Source organism: Theropithecus gelada, chromosome 3, assembly GCF_003255815.1.
Source record: "Theropithecus gelada isolate Dixy chromosome 3, Tgel_1.0, whole genome shotgun sequence".
In the NCBI taxonomy this organism is placed as follows: domain Eukaryota; kingdom Metazoa; phylum Chordata; class Mammalia; order Primates; family Cercopithecidae; genus Theropithecus; species Theropithecus gelada.
The window spans coordinates 107,015,735-107,029,467 of NC_037670.1; the positions used below are offsets into that span (position 1 = coordinate 107,015,735).

The following is a 13,733-nucleotide window of genomic DNA, read 5'->3' on the forward strand; positions in this document are numbered from 1 at the left end:
TCCTGGCTTCAAGTTATCTGCCCACCTTGGCCTCCCAAAGTGCTGGGATTACAGGTGTGAGCCAGGGGAGGCCCAACCTAAATGTTGTTAAATTTTTCAAGATGCCTAAGAAAAGAATCTTCAGCTATAAACAGTAAATTGCAGATGTTAAAAGTAGAGGCTTTGGTGTTAGTTGTGGCCTTGGCCTCTACCCATAGTTTAACTTAGTAACCAGTGACAGCCCCATCCCATCCAATTTATTAATCCATTTCAAAAGATATGTGTTTAACACCTATGATATGTCAGGGCACTACTAGGTGGGTGTAAATGTGAACAAGATAGAAACAGGATCTTTCCTCATGTAGTTCCCAGTTAGAGGGTGTGGGGACCTCAGAACTGGCAGAGAGGATTTCAATAAAGTGTATTAAATTTTATGAGAGAAGAGAAGCTGTTGCATTGACTGCCTGAGGGGAGAGTTTAGGAGGTCAGGAAGAAGAGTGCTTCAGGCAAAAGAGACAAAGTGTGCAAAGACCTGGAAGTGAGAATGTGCAGGGTGCATTCCGGGGACTTTAATATATTAAGAGTCATTGCGTTGTCACCTGAAATGAGAGGAGCTTGCAATAAGGCTGGGAAGGTGAGTAGGGACAGTTCCTGAAGGGCCTTGTAGGGAATGCTAAGTGGTTTGGACTCCCTCTTAAGATCAAAAGGAATTTATTGACTGGATTTGAGCAGGGCAGCACCATGATAAAATTTGCATTTTAGAAAGATTACTTGAGTTACATAGTGAAAGGAGAATTGTAAAGGGTGAAATATCAGTTAGGAAGGCTTTTGCTGTAATCCGATTGGAAGGTCCATAGTCCAACAGTGTGGTATAGTGGAAAAATGCATAAGTTTGAGAATCCAACAAACCTTGGCTCTAAAACTTACTATCTAAGTGACTTTTAGCAAATAATCAATTTCAAATAGCCTCTACATTTTTTTTTTCTGCAAAACGGGGTAACTTTGCCTATCTAATGTGAGGCTTAAATGGAATACTGTATGTAAGATACCAAACATAACATGACATACTTCTAAACGACAGCCCTTTCCCATTGTTGTCAATGGATGTTACCTCCTCCTACCTCCTTGTATTTTTTCCCTTTTAATGTACACCTTGATGCTTTTCAATAGGATATTTTGTTACTGTTATTGTTGGTCCTCTATCTCTGCACCGGGTGTGTGGTAGAGGCTTTTCCTTTTTGCTTCTGCCTTCTTGACTACTGCAGCTCTCCCAGAATGCTCCGAGCTGTCACAAGGTTACTTCTGGAAAAGTCCATTCTGTTGAATGCTTTATTCCGATTTGGATGATGTTACAAGCAATGAAAACCAAGCCTGGTGAGGGCTAAAATCCTTGCTCCCTTCCCTTCAGGGTCTTGCTGGTAACTGCTTTCTCCTCCTCATGCCCTCGGAATGCAGCTTTGGTGTTATCTTTGGCACTCCTCAGGGCTGCTTCTCAAGCACTTGTGGAGAGAGAACTTTGTATATTTTACAGATTAGACCTTATTTTCACTCTGAGAATATTCCAGAATCCTGTCATATTTTTCTTTCTGACATCTCTAAGACTCATCTTTTCCTGTGAGTTTCCAATCACTAAAATCCTTTCCCATATTTTGGTCTTCTTTTTCTTCTACCCCTCATAAATGCCTCCATTGTGGTCTCTATTCTTGAGTTCAGTCTCTGTTAAAGCAATCTTCTTGGTGCCTTCATTACAACATCTTTTTAAAATGCCTTCACTGGTTTCTTTCATCTGCATTAAATATGGACATTAGGGACCTTCACTGTTCTTCACTGGTTGATTGTTTTTTTCCCTGCTGGCTTTCCATATTTCTTCTTAATTTCTTAATACCTGAACTCTTTTATGTTTTCTTTATTTCCCTCATTCACTTTTGTTTTCCTAGGCAGTTTTAGAGCTGTCTCTTCGCCAGCCAAGAACATTTTCTTTCCCTTTCATATGCCAAACCCAGCCTCTAACAAGTTGTATCCTGTAACCCTTCTGTATTTCTCTCATAGTGTTCTTCCTCACATTTGCTAATGTCTCCCTCTTCCTTATGATAGTCTTTAAAAAAAAAAAATTAAGGGACTACCAGTATATCTATCTGATAAAGTATATGCATGCCCCCTTTTGATATAGTCATATCTATCATCTCTCAGGGAAGATCTTTGCTATTAGTTGTTGACTTGAGTATATGCTCTTGCCTCCATTGGTACTACCTTAGTTTGGGGCTGACAATTAGTTACCTCCCAGTTGGTCTCACTGCCTTGGCTATCTTTCCTGGTTATTCTACCTTCACATCGTCGTCAGAGATGTCTGTGATCTGGTCCCTTTCCCTTCTTAAAACAGAACAGCAAAGCTCTGGCTTTCCCTGGCCTAGAAAATACAGTTCCACTTCCTTAGGTGTGCATCAAGTCTTCAGACCCTGGCTCCTCCTTACTATTCCTGACTCACCCTGTTACTTTTCACCCCAAATTCTAAATCCCAGTCACATAGAACTGCCTTTGAGGAGGCAATTTACTATGTGTTGAAGTCAAGTGTTCTGCTATAGACCAATATAGTCTGCAGAATTCTTTACTATCTTTTAAAAGCGAAAAAGATTTTCTGTAAAGATATGTTTTTCTGGCTTTATCTCAGAAAATATAGCAACACTGTACTGCACACCCACCCAGCGGTGGAGGTTTAGAGTGGAATGGGGAAGTCCTGTTGGGTGAAGCGGCTCTCTCTCCAATTTGCCATAGTTTCTGCACTCCTGTTTGCATCCTTAACATTGAGGCAAAGCATCATTTGCCATTTATCACTGATCTCGTGCTTTGTTTTATCCCCTAGTATTAGGAGAAAATTTACCACATGTCTATAGATGAATCAAAGATGAGTCAATACTGCTTTGTATTTCAAGGTGTGCTATATGGGGCCCAGTTGACACTATCATTGTCCTGCTCCTGCAGACATCTGAGTTGGATCTCTGACCGAGCAGCTTAGCACTAAGGGTCTGTGTTTAAGTTCTGGCTCCACCACTTACTAGCTGTGTGGTTTGGGGCAATTTACTTAAACATTCTCTGCCTTAGTTTTCACATCTATAAATCGAGAATGATTTATGGAAAGTGCTCAATACATCTCAGCTACATTATTGCCACCATTATGATTATTCTACTTTCTGCAAATCTAATGATAAGAATGACAGATCTTTGAGGGACATGGTTTGGGGCAAGGTTTGGGGCAGGGGTCTTTTGGTGCCTATTAAGCCACATATCCCTAGCTATCAGTTTTGCCACTTAATAGCTGTGGACTGGTCAAGTTATTTAATTTCACTATGGCTTGGTGTTTTCATATTTAAAATGTTAGTGATAACAGTATAATCATAACAATATCTACATCTTTGGCAGTGATGTCTCATCTGAGATAACCATGTACTGAGCCAGCCATGTACTGTGTGTAATGGATGTCTATCTGCCACATAATAAGTACAAGTGAATGGTAGTTATTATTGTCATTGACTGCCCTGCCTCTTGCCCAGGGGTCATCACCCAGTAGTTGTGAGGACCCAGGGAGCCAGGTCAGCCACCTGTATGTTTTATGTGTTACTTACGCATGGGCTTTTCAAAAATTGAGACATAATTCATATACCATAAAATTCACCCTCTTATAGTGTACAATCCAGTGGTTTTCAGTACAGTCAGAAAGTTGTGCAGTCATTACCGCTAATTCCAGAATGTCTTCATCACCTCCAAAAGGAAACTCCACACCTATTAGCAGTCGTTCCCCATTCCACTTTCCCCCAATCCTCCACAACCATTAATCTATTTTCTATCTCTATGGATTTGCCTGTTCTAGACATTCCATATAAATGGTTTAAATGGAATCATATGATACATGGCTGGACATGGGCTTTTTTTTTTTTTTTTTTCCCCCTGTGTGTTTTCCTGAGGAGTAAAGCTGCACCCTTTCCCAGAAAACAGATTTCTATTGGGAACATGAAGGAGGCCCTAAGTAGGAAGTTTCAAGTAGGAAGACAGCATAGGCCATGACTGAGCTGAGAGGAACAAAACCAAACAGACTTAGATTCTAGGGGCCAATGTGAGTAGGTTAAGAATTTAGAGGAGCAGCAAACCATTAATATAAAGAAGCAACCAAGCTAGATTCCCTCAAATTCTTTGCAGCCTGACCCTTAACATATTCTGAGAATCTCAAATATCCACCTGTGGACTGCCTGCCTTAGATTTACCTCACAGCTGGCAAAAAAGACACATTCTGGACTCTTCCTCAGGCTTACTGAATGAGAATCCCAGGGTGGAGGTTGAGGAACCAGGAAAGATGGTTCTGCCAGGAAGTGGATTTAGAGATTGTTGAGTTACATTGGGCAAGCTTATATGACATGGATATGGATCTGTGTTGTGTTTCATCCTCAACAACACTGCTCTGTAATGTGGGTGTTCTTTTTAAGTGTATGTGTCTGATCTTTTTGGTAGAGTTTTTACAACTAGGGCTTACTTTTCTTTGCCCATCTTAGCCCCCCTGCACAGTCTTATACAAAGTAGGGGCTCAGCACATATTGGGAGATTGGTTACATAGGAGGCTTGAAGGCATCACTTGGATATTGCCAGACCCAAAGCCACTAAGGTCAACAGGTCTAAGAGGAGACCTTTCTGGCCCATTCTAAGCATTCTTTGTTTGAGATTTCAAGGCTGGTGTTTGTTTTCAGGGCTCTGACTTGTGACCCAGTGGTCAGGAGCCCTTTGATGTTTGGGTTCCAGAGGATGTCCCCAGAGCAGTCCCTCTCAGCCCTCTGTGCGGTGCTGGTAGGTAGGGGGGTGGTTTCTATATCTGGAAGATCCCATGGAGCTTGTTAACATGTAGATACCTGTGCCTCACCCCAGACCCACTGAATCAAATTGTTGTCTAGGGAGAGGAAATTGCTACCCAGATACTACCCAAATACTACTCTAGAGTTTGAGGGGTATGATCTTCTGCCTGTGTCTGGAGCACAGTGTGTTATGCTCATGGGGATTTACCTGGATAGAGCTAGGGACTGGGTCTTGGGAGACCTGGGCTCAGTACTGGCCCTACCCTTTGGTTAGTCTCTATGGGACACTGTGCAAGCCACTCATCTTTCACTTTGCTTCTTTGTAGAGTGAAGGATTTGGACTAGGGGAGACACCAGCAATGCAGACATGATCACTGATATCTGTAGGAGGATTCTCTATGAATCCGGGTGTCGGTTCTAAAGGACACAGCCCTTCTGTGTGCTTTGAGGACAGAATTGTCTTCTAAGACTGGGGTTAGCAGCTGTTCAGTATCATCGGAGGCCAAGTTGCCTAAGCCCACTGTTCGGAGGTTTGATGGTTGGCGTGGGATGGTGGTGACGTTAAACAAGAAGCATGGAAAGGCCCTGCTCTTTCCTTTTTCACTTGTCCCTTCCTTCTCTCTCTATCTTTTTCACATTCCAGTAATTAAGAGTTTTATGTACACAAGCTCCATTTATAAACTGCAGATACCTCATGGGAGTGTGAAAGTCACCAATTGTTCTTTCTTTCTTTCTTTCTTTCTTTCTTTCTTTCTTTCTTTCTTTCTTTCTTTCTTTCTTTCTTTCTTTCTTTTTCTTTCTTTCTGTCTGTCTGTCTGTCTTATGGTGCTGATAAAGTCAAATTAACCAGTTGTTCATACCCTAGTATCAAATACTCAATTCTAGCCATTGGAAGACTTTCTATTTAACTGCTTTCTGTTGCATTAAAGAAATTAGAGTGGGTGGATAAAGGCACATGGATGCTGGGCTCCTGGTTCCTGAGGAAGGGGACAGAGGGACCCACCTATGTGGGGATGGCAGTCAAAGACAGCCATTGATTTGGTGGTTTTGCTAGTACTCTGATAATGGTGCTATCGCCATCATTTTTGATGTTTTTGGTAGAAATTCGCTAAAGTAGTGATGCTTCATTTAGACCATCTTTGGGTGAGATTATTATCATCCTATCTTATTTTGTTAAAGACTCTGGGTATCAATCATATTGATTGCCCAGGAACTGGCTAAGGCTTTGGTTACTATACTTCTAATTTTTCATGGGAGCTTAAATCTCAGTTTGTCCCCAGATATTGTTATTTATTGAACTCTCACTTAGGTTGCATAATTGCTGTTCCATTCAGGTCAGTGCTGTGCAATATCGTAGGGGAAGAAGCATCTTCTTTGCTCTTGATTCTCTGTGCTCTCTCTCCTTTTCCCCTAGTCCATGTATTCTACATGCTTTATGCATGCAGATTTACTCGCATTTACTTGTATTTAGTTGCAATTATAGTTTTTCCTTTTTCTTTGGTACAACAAAATTAATGAAGGAACAGAGAATCCTTAGGCATAATTTGTGTGTTCCTGTAGTCTCTGCCCCATTGTCTGGAAAACCACAGACTTCATATAGGTGCCAATGAATCCGTCATCAGGCTTTGGGTAAAGCATGCATTTACCGAGATCCTTACTTGAGCAGTGGTTTAGCTTTTTAATCTTTTGTTTATAATTTTACAGTTGCTGAGACAAAGGAAAACCCACTCCCTTGGAGGAGCATGACCTTTTCCTGTATTGCTTCCCACTGCTGTTGTTGAGCTCCTTGGACCCTGACTCCTGGACACCATCATCAAGAAGACTTTATGGATGGGCTATCCACCCACTGAGAGAAGAGGAGCATCAGCTACAGTTTCTCTCTAGATTGCCTTCTTCATTTTGAGTAATGACTGTCAGCAGGGTCAGATTAAAGACAAAACAACTGGACAATTGCTTGGAGGACTAAACTATAAGGGCACTAACATATCAATAGTATGCTAACACATCCATGGAAAATATATTTACCAGCCCTTCTCTCAGGGAGGAGTCTGTGTGGGGTTGGAAGGAATAGTCTGTTAAATTCCTTAGGGGTAGAAAGTAGGGCATAATCAGAATGTAGAGGAGCATGCTGTTTGACTTCAGGGTTTCTGTTTTTCTTACTAGGATATATAAAACAAGGACTCTAGCTAGATTGTTTATGACCACAGAGGGTAGGCTGAGTGCTCCCATGATCTTCCTGCTTGATTCTTGCCCCTACAGACCTCAGTCTTTCCTCTAATAAAGATTGAACAAGTAGTGGTCTGAGGGAGACACCAATTCATTACCCTACATGTCTCTTCTTTGCACTCTAGGGCTTTGATAATAAAGACACTGGCAGACTATCTATCTTCCATTTCTATAATGTGAGCCCTTAGGGAGTCTTCGTTCACTTGCGGGTGACAGTCATTGCTCACAGAGTAGTTGAAGTCAAATGGAACTTGAACTCTTTGCCTATGGGCCTGGTGGTCAGACTCTGTGTTGAGTTCATTAGATTATTGGGAACACAAGGTAGAGCTGGGCCCTTCAAAAATATTTGGCTAAAGGATGACATTGCTGGTTATTTGTAGATAAAGCCATCATGGAACATGCTTGGAATTATGAAATATGGAACTGGTGGTCATGTTTAATAATACAACTAATAGTTAAGTAACTACTGGATACTCTACTAAGTAGAGACTTAGAAGCAAGACAGACATGGTTCCTGCCCCCATGGAGCTTACACTGTAGCTTTCCCTTAGGTATGAAGAACAGTGGCTACAACTAATAAATGGTCATAAAGATATCATTGAGCCAGTGTTCCAGTTATTAGAATAATTCCTATTTCCTTAATCATGCCTATTGATCATGTTCTATAAGCCTGCATTCTATAAATGGCCTGTAAGCATGAGCTGTTTCCACCCAGCAAGTTGTACAAAGTTCTGTGGTACCAGGCAAAGGGCTTAAGGTTAGCAGGGTCTCTGGGGAAGGACATATGAAGTGACTTGGGTCAGGAAACAGGAAGGGATAGGTTTCAAGTTCTATTCTATTCGCTTCTGTTCTATATAGAAAACTGCAGGATGAAAAATGCTGGGCCCCAGCATTTTTGAGACCTGGGTGTTAGTTTGTGTTCTAATACTAACAAGCTATGTGACTGTGGGTAAGTCATTTCACATTCCACTTGGATGCCTCTTGAGTGACTCCAGGCCTCTCCAGCTCTAAAACATTAAGATCAGGCCCTATGCTACAGCTGGCCTTATGTAATTCTCCTGTTTCTACACTGTTAGGTCAAATCAATCTTCAATAGTTACTTGATTGTTGTTACTTTTTTCTGAAGCGGGTGTTTTACCAATGTTTCAGGATACAGTGAGTCTGCTTCTTCCCTTTGGAGTTAGGAAGGTTGTAGCAATATACACTGTAGAGCTTATGGAAGCTTTATTCCTTCCTTTTTTCCCCCTTACCTTTCTCCCGCTCCTTCCCTTCCTCAAACATTTCTATTGAGCATATACCATTGCCATATACCAGGTGTGTGCTAGGTTTGGAGATACAAGGTAAACCTGAGAGTTTCCCAGACTCCAGGAGACAAAACCCTTATTTCTTTCATCTGCTGGCTTTCTCTTTGGAAAGAATCAACGATGTCCCAGGGGAGTGTGCCCATGTCCCAGGGTAACCAACTACAGACAGATGCCCCATTCTACTCAAGCAACTTTTAGAGTGCCTTGAGATACACATCAGTTAATTATTCGGGACCGGGCATGATGCTGTACACCTGTAGTCACAGCACTTTGGGTGGCTGAGGCAGCAGATTGCTTGAGCTCAGGAATTCAAGACTAGACTAGAGAACATGGCAAAACCCCAGCTCTACAAAAACATACAAAAATTAGCTGCGTGTGGTGGCCCCTGACTGTAGTACAAGCTACTCAGGAGACTGAGGTGGGAGAATTGCTTGAGCCTGTGAGGTCGAGACTGCAGTGAGCTGAGATCATGCCATTGCACTCCAGCCTGGGTGACATAGGGAGACCCTGTCTTAAAAAAAAAAAAGAAAAAAAGATAATCATTCAGTCCTAGTGTCATTGTGAAAAGATCTGTCTTCAGATATAAGGAAGAAACAATCTTTTATTTCTTAGGATAAATCTGTAGAAGGACCTCCAGACAGTGAAGGCCACTGACTACTTTATACTCTGTAACCCATCCCTTCCCTGGTAGGAAGGACTACTTTCTAAACTTACAAAGTACCTCTCAGCAAATAGACATTTTTATGTATACTGTGATTCTTACATCCCTATGGGTGGTGACTTCTTTAAAAAGGAAAGGAAAAAGCCTAATCAGACAAAAAGATGTTGCTATTAATTCTTACCCTATTGTGAATCCTATATAAGCAAATTTGTATCTATGTTTTTTCCAACATTAGCAGATCTATTTGATGTATATCTCTGAGTGTAGAAAATATTTTATGGAAAAATCAATCTATGGAATTTCAAATTCGGAATTGCTGATACACACTATTTGGTTTCAGAATTTTATCCTAGGACATAGTATTAGGGATTTCAATTTCTGGCTTAAATGGTAGAATTAATTACTCTTAACTCTTAATTTTACTTCTGAGTTGAGGTCAAGGAACAGGCAGACACCTCCAGTTAACGTCTATACCTCTCCATGGCCAAGAACTTTAATTTTCTCGTTTTCAGTTTTGTAGATGTACATCGTTACTAAATGGATTGATTAGTATTTTATCTCCTCTCCTTGTCCTTACTTTCCCTCTGGTAAATATGTTATAAACAGTGTAAGGCTCATAAGATAGAATAGCTGGTGGGACTTAGAAGAGAAACATAATTCACATAAATGGAAATAACTCAAATAACTGGAACTTAGAAGAGAAACTGGACTAAGAAGAGAAACATAACTCACATGAATGGAAAATTGGCCCTGGAATAATTGACAACATATTCAAGTATTTTAGTTCAGTGTCACTCTCATTAAGAAGAAGAGAATCAGTAAATCTATGTGACTCTAAACATTTTAATGAAAAGAGGACTATTCTGTCAATCATCTCACATTTTAAAATATCTGAATATTGGCCATTGTAAAGACAAAACATACAGATGATGGACTTGTCTTTCTACCTCTCATTTGCATGGTTTGGAGCATTGTACCTCCAGCCATTGACTCTAAGGCAATTTATATTTGCTTCCTCTTCCCTCTTGAGAGAAAACAAAAATCTTATTTTTCCAAGCAATTAAAACTCTTCTGCTTCAGCTAGGATGAAAGAATTAGGAGTTATGTCTCCTTGTATCTAATTGCATGTTTCATCTTTCTTGTTTTAATGATTGACAGAAAACTAATAAACTGAGACATCTTTGAATCAAGGTTGAATGTACTCTCTTGGTGGCCCCATTGCTAATTTGTTTGACTATTTTGCAGGATTTCTTACACTGTAATGGAAAGGTTTATTAAATATGAGGGGTGCAAAGCTTTCTGAATACTAATGAACTTATTTGCCAAAATTTAAATGTTCTTCTTGTCAGTGAATGTCTGTCTCTCTTAACAGGATCCAAATTGAATAATGAAGAAAATTAGACTCTATTGTACCCTCAGGAGAAATCATGGTGAATCGTAATAGAATACAGAGGGGGAAAGGGGTCACATTATAGAAAAAAAGAGTAGATAATTTGGATTATTAAAAAAGGGATTAACTCAGGAAAACTATTCTTTTCAAAGAAATGTACTAATCATCATTCAGTGAGCAGGATTTCCCACTGCACAAGCATCTATACCTTTGGCCAGTGTAGAATGAGAGTAAGGTCATAATCATATGGAGATGCATGCTAGGTTTCAGCGGTTACAATTTACTAACCTCATTCCCATATGAGACTTTTATATGCCGTGATGGAATGGGAAAATCAATAAGCTTGGAAAAGGAACACTATTCTTCAGGGAAGTTCAATGGGAGATAGGTTGAGTTGGGGAAATTGTCCCAGTTCTTCCCTTAAGCATGAAATGAGGCTGTCCCTTTGTATATTTGCTTCCATTGCCTTGGTGTTATCACTGATAAAGTCAGTGATCATGATGCCTTTGCCTTGGCAGCACCTGGGGGCACTGAAGGAGCCAGGTAGCTGTACTCGTGGCCAGGAAGGCAGGCTGCCAGAACTTCAGCAGCCACACAAGTGGCCAAACATGGTCAGGAACGAAAGTATTGTGTGTATGGAGTGAAATGAAGTGATGAGGGGAAAGTGAAGGATGATACAAAGGTGGGGTTGTCCAAAGATGGGAGTTCATCCCTGTCCTGCACTTGAAATAGGAAGGCATGGGCTGGAAGAGGATTAGGTGAGGAAGGATCCCGAAGTAGAGAAAATAAAGGGAAGACTGCATGCCTTCAGTGTTTGCTAAAATTAATTTACCTGAGATTTCAGGAGGAGGAAAGAAAGATCAAGAGAAAGGGAAAACAGCCTCAAAGCCTGTGAAGGTTGAAAAACACAATATAAACAAAAAAATTTTAAAGCTAAAATTATGCTCTTCTAAGAAAAGAGGCTGGACACTAACAGAAAGCTTGGTGACAGCAGGATTTGTATTTAGTGGTTTATTTAGATCCCTAAGAGAAAAGGCTTATGTGACATAGATTCGTAAGATACAAATGTGTCTTTGGCTGACTATGATACCAGGCTTCACTCCCAAAGGAGAAAATGAGTGGTCAGCGCATCTCAGATTAACACCAACCAACTGTGCAGTATTTCATTTGAGAATGCATTTCGTTGTATTATCCATGATTAAATAAAAAGAGACCTAGTGTATTTGATTGCTTCTGTGACAAGGCTTGAGAATTACAGACCTAGGTTTCCCTCTGGGAATGATCATTGGATTTTTAAAATTAAGTAAATGGAAGGAGATTAAGATATATCTCCATCATTTCAAATCATGATCTGCACCTTTGGAAACAAAGAGGAAGCTGGAAAGTGGGAAGGTGAGGTAGGTGTGCAAGAATGGGGAAAAGGATGCTGCAAGCCAAATAAGACTGTACAATTTCTGAGAAAATTAAATGAACAATAGAGTTTGAAAGATAAGTGGATAACAAGGAATATGAGATAATAAGATATTTAAAAATAGCAAATTACTTGGGAAACTGAGGATGAATGATAGTAGATGGTTAAGGGATTTGGGATGGCAAGGAAGGGAGGAGATGACTGGGGTGGGAAAGAAAACATGATTAATGGCTGTAAAAGGGCAAGTTTGGACTCGCGATGGCGTATCTTCCCAAACTTTGGAGAATGTGCACAACTTAGTAATAAAGAAGGAAAAGATTAAAAGAGGTCATGGTTAACATGAAATTGTGAGGACAACAGAGGAAGCAATAAGCAAATGCCTCAGGAATGAAAGCATTTCTAGAGAAATGTACTAGTCTATGTTCTTCATTTATGAGCAGAATAGTTTTCATCTACTTTTTAATAAAAGGTTAATGTATAAAATGAATGCTGTTAAAGGAAAGAAAAGCTAAACATTATCAGGAAAGTTGAAGAAAAGATTGCACCTAGAACAACTGAAGTAAACCAGCAAGCCTGTTTTTCAGCCTTTTCTATAAAATTTTGAAATTCATCATCTTAATGAAAGAACTGGAAATAGATTTTCCAAATAGAAATGTGGGTAATGATAAGGGAGGAAGTTTTAACAGTTAGAAATATTTTAGAATGCATTCTTTTACATTTTTCCCCATAAAAATGAGAAGAAGCTGAAAAACTTATGGGTATTGCTTTAAACACTTTGGATAAGAGGATTTATAGCAATGTAAGGTTATTGTTAGTAGTAGAAATAACAATAATTTTTTTTTTAAATATTAGTATTTGGAGCAGGACTAAATACCAGTGATCATCCTTTTTGGTTTCTTGTGTTTGTGTAGAGATTCCATTCAGCCAGACAGTACCAGACCTCCTTCAGAGGGAAGCTGATAAAGTAATTTAGATGGAAAGGTTTAATGAGATAATGATGCTAAGGCCAGTTAACATCTAATAAGAACATAACCACGAGGGATGATATTGTTGCTTATTAATTATAATGATTCAGAGGAAAGAGACAAGGTGGCACTCATTTAGCAGAGAGTACTCATGAGTAAGGCTGTTTTCCCAAAGGAGAAGTGTTGCAGTTAGAGTTAGAAGTAGGCCAAGATTTAGCAGAGTTTGAAATTTATGGCCATTGGGTTATACTAGCAACCACAGAACTGAAGGCCAAGCAGGAGGTAACAGATGCCTTTCTGATGGTGGCCAGGGATGGAGTGGAGACTGCTGTGGTTGCTGGGCCATGCACGGAGGCAGACTCCAGGCTGAGTTTTGGGAGCTGTCTGCTTGCCTTAGATTCCACAGTGGTCATTCGTGGGCAGACAGGCAGGTGTCCAGAACTGGACTGGATGTGCTTCCAGTTCTGTGACCTTCCCCTCCACTCCACAGGGTCGGGTGAGTCAGACCCAAGGATAGCTATTCAGTCAGTATTGGCGCCCAGCTTTGTTGAGGGAGCCCAGAAGATCCTTTGGTCCTGTTTTTAGAGGCACAGACCTAGCTGTTATCTGTTGAATTGCATTTATGATTCCTTGGTGTTAGTCACTAACCACATTCCGCTTCCTGAATTCACTGTGGGTCTGGTCACCTCCATGTTTGCCCAGGACGGCAGAACTGTAGTAAAAATTTACTGCAGACACACTAATATCCCTATTAGTCAGGTGAGCAGGAATAGAGAATTCGAGGAAGAAACAACCATGTGAAAAAAAACATGGCGCTTTTGGAAATCTTGTGACTCCTCAAGGTAGGCATAGAAGCTTGAAATAGGACTAGCCTGGAGAAGTTAATTTGGGGCTCGGTAAGGAATATAAAAACTCTACTCCTTATTCAGCACCTTTTCCCAATATGGGTCTCTCTCTGAGTC

At 40.4% G+C, this 13,733-nt stretch overlaps 1 long non-coding RNA gene across 1 annotated transcript in view; it reads left to right on the forward strand.

Moving 5' to 3' along the window:
* Window positions 1-8,858, forward strand: part of LOC112621450 — a 47,843-nt gene extending 38,985 nt beyond the window's left edge. The window contains exon 3 of the long non-coding RNA XR_003118728.1: window positions 6,519-8,858. This is a non-coding gene — a long non-coding RNA (uncharacterized LOC112621450). The remainder of the gene's footprint in view (window positions 1-6,518) is intronic.
* The last annotated feature ends 4,875 nt before the right edge of the window (window positions 8,859-13,733 follow it).